The sequence below is a fragment of the Zingiber officinale genome, chromosome 8B, assembly GCF_018446385.1.
Source record: "Zingiber officinale cultivar Zhangliang chromosome 8B, Zo_v1.1, whole genome shotgun sequence".
NCBI lineage: Eukaryota > Viridiplantae > Streptophyta > Magnoliopsida > Zingiberales > Zingiberaceae > Zingiber > Zingiber officinale.
Window position 1 is genome coordinate 76,456,518 of NC_056001.1, and position 3,716 is coordinate 76,460,233.

General features: G+C 37.1%; 1 long non-coding RNA gene across 1 annotated transcript; it reads right to left on the bottom strand.

The window, feature by feature from the left end:
• Window positions 1-252: 252 nt before the first annotated feature.
• On the bottom strand, window positions 253-2,012 carry LOC122017783. The gene is made up of 3 exons (XR_006121454.1): window positions 1,930-2,012; window positions 1,723-1,830; window positions 253-381 (listed from the first exon to the last, which is right to left on the bottom strand). It is a non-coding gene; the product is annotated as an uncharacterized LOC122017783 (long non-coding RNA).
• Between the last annotated feature and the right edge of the window lie 1,704 nt (window positions 2,013-3,716).

Sequence of the window (3,716 nt, forward strand, 5' to 3'; positions counted from 1 at the left end):
TGTCAAACAATGTCATCATGATAATTTAAAATCATTTAAGTGTACATATCAAACTTATTTTATATATATTGTTTACTTACTAACCTATTCTGGATGATTTTGTTGTCTCATACTTTGTAAAAACATAGACCTTATTTCTTGCATTTCTAGTTGATTTTGTTGCCTCATTTCCTGCATTTGTTGTTGAACATTTTGTACTATAGTTTGAAGTTGTTGAACCATTCCATTTTGTCGCACTGAAGCTCCAACTTTCGATGGTGTTACTCCAAAGCCCATTCCACGCACTCTACCCCGAGCTTCATTGCCAAACACAATGCTAATTGCATCATCAGCAATATTAGTTGTGTTTTGAGATTCGGGTGGACATTCTAATATTTTTTTCTACAACAAAAAATAACTTTCAATATATTATCATTAATATAATAGATGACTATACTGAACATCAACATATAATACATGTAAATGAAATCAACATATAATGCACGTAGTTAAATAAAATCACATGTACGTACTTCAACAAAAGATCTAATTGGTTGTTTTAGATAATTATTCAAAGAAATTGGTATAGGCTCAGTAGCACATCTATGTTTATGAAAATAGATGACTATACTGAGTTTGGCTTTTAGCAAGATGGTGTTCAGATTCTATATATGGAAAATAGAGCCTTACTGAGACTACTTTAACACTGATGCTTCTGCTGTTCGATATTGAATAGTTACTGAAACCAAGAATGCCAATCCAATTCGAACCACATAATAACTAAAGGTCAAATACAAAATGTAGGACCAAACGTTAACTCTAGCATATCCACATTGACATTAGTTCTAACAAGAATCACATTATCATGGTTTGAGGAGATACTATTCTCATGTTCATCCAAGATTTCTGACAATTTGCTCACAAAAGCTGCCAAAATCTACCGACTAAGCATGATGTATATTCTCACAAGTCCCTAAAAGCTTTGGTGACTGTGTGCATATGTATTACAGTCAAAACTTCCTAATTTGGTATGTTCTCTTCATTTGCAAGTTGAAACTACTTGATTAGCCTTACCGTCGAATTGTTTGCAGCATACAGAAAGACCCTAAGCAACGCCTGTCATCCTTGGAGCTCCTGGTTAGTGGTTCGGTAATTCTTTTTTGTTCGCTGTAATGTTCGAGAAATTGATAGATTCTTACTGAATTTTTAGAGTCATCCTTTCATCAAAAAATTTGAGGACAAGGACATCGATCTGGCAATCCTTGTTGGCAGCTTAGATCCTCCTGTAAACTTAGCTGAGTGATGTTAATGCTATCATTTCTTAGTGTTGGTATGTGTACAATCCAAATTGTGACTGGATTGCGGGGGAAAACTCGTTGACATCAAACAGCCCCTTTATATGAACCAAAGCGCTGCTTAGAAAACCAGAATGATCCAAATTGTGACTGGATTGCTGGGGAAAACTCGTTGCTTCATTTGATAAGGTCATGATGCAAAGCAGAACAATTAGAGCTATGTATTGTATGATTTCGTTAACATTCTTGGCCATATCTTAGATCCAAGTAATAGGTAAGGAGTTATAGAAAAAATAAGATTAGTGGAATACTTGCTTAACATGATAAAAGTCTTTCTACAGAGACATTGGTAAGAGTATAAATGGAGATCTTAAGTATAAATGCTTATGAAAAATCATATCAATGGAATAAAATTTTAAAGAAATCTAAAATGAATGAACATGCTTACCATTTTCTCTCCAACGGCTTGAGTACTGGGCTCCCCATTTTTTCTCTTGTGACCTTCAATCCAAACTTGCGATCTCGTAATTTTTGTATCCATCGGACTTGTCTTTTCCTTAAATATAAAAATATATACAAAATCATTACAGCATAACTTAAAAGATGCATATATCATTAATTATTACTTAAATTATAATAAATTAAAAATAATTACCATAATGTGAGTCAAACGAGCATAGCCCCTCCAACTCATTGTGTGAATGTGGTCTTGTTTTTCCCTTATTGCTCTAAATCTTGCACTCTTTTCCTAAGATTAGTCAAAATCGCATAATCAAACTCTCCAACATATTAAAACTTAGTAGTCTCTTACCCAACCATAGCATTAGAATAAATTCAATGCATTCCCATCCAACTCATGGTCTAAGTGAATAAATACTTACTTGAAAAGTAGATGATAATGTCATCTGTACAAACAAGTCCCACTGATTTTGGTCCATAAATTCAGGCTTCAACAAACTGAGATCTCGTGAAGCCACTCGACTTGTATTAGCTTCTCGTACAAGTATTTGCAATTTGGATTTTCTATCACGCCACAATTTAGCTAACTTTTGAAAAATTGTTTTCTTTTCCCAATCCTCAACTTTATAAGTCATCTGCACATTTAATAACACAAAAATATGTCTACATTTTGTTATAAAAATGGAAATGAAAAATTAAGTAACTAAATATATTACCTGAAGACAACTCCACATCCTATCTTTCACTTCTTCATCAATATCACTCCATCCATCTAATGTATATGGCACAAATTCCTTTATCATGCAACCTAGGAAAGAAGCGTACTTCACTAAATTATCTCCAATCGGCTGACCAAACTCATTACGCTCCAGCTCTTTGCACTTGTCTTGGCCACTAACCATTTTCAACTTTGACGCACCCCGTCCTTTTTTCTTATCAATTTTCTCATCAGCAATTGGTTCTTTACCATGCAAATCTTCTGATGAATTGGCTGAATTGTTAGAGTCCATTCTCGATAACTTATTAGTTATATTTTCCTGTTAAATAGCAAAAAGAGATATTGAAATGTCTTTAGTAAAATAAACCAAGATTTAAAATAGAATACAATATCACCTGAATTTCAGCTACAGATCCTTTGCCACATTTTTTAACCATTTTACTCATCCTTTGAAAGCTATGTAACGACCTGGTCAAACATGTAATATGACATGATGCATTGCTGAAAATAAATAAGCAGACAAATATATTGTAACGACCAGACCCTCTTGACTCATTTGGCGTCCCATTTGGCGACCCTCGGGTCGTCGACCGTCGGCCCTTATGTCGTCGGCCCATTAGGCGACCTCTCATGTCGTCGACCGACGACCCTTGGCCGTGCCGTTACTCACTAGGACTTTCCACCCCTGGTCAGTGGATTTTTGCCTCCCCCAGGATTAGAACTCTAAACCTCCAGGCTTAAGTATTAGAGTTTATGAACTCGCAACCCAATGACTTGGTTAGCGAGGTTTAGAGTTCAACTCGGGAGGCAAAACCATCGGTGGAAAGTCCTAGTGAGTAACGGCTCGGCCGACATGAGAGGTCGCCAAATGGGCCGACGACATAAGGGCCGACGGTCGACGACCCGAGGGTCGCCAAATGGGCCAAGAGGGTCAGGTCATTACAATAAAAAGGTGCCTTTTTATTGTAACGACCTGACCCTCTTGGCCCATTTGAGCCCCAGCCGCACCATAGATGACAGACGTGGAGTCGGCCGATTTGGCGACTTCTCATGTCGTCGACCGACGACCCTTGGCCGTGTCGTTACTCACTAGGACTTTCCACCCCTAGCCAGTGGATTTTTGCCTCCCCCAGGATTCAAACTCTAGACCTCCAGGCTTAAGTATTAGAGTTTATGAATCCTGGTAACCAAGTGAGATTACCAGGTGAGATGATCTCACTTGGTTACCAGGATTCATAAACTCTAATACTTAAGCTTGGAGATCT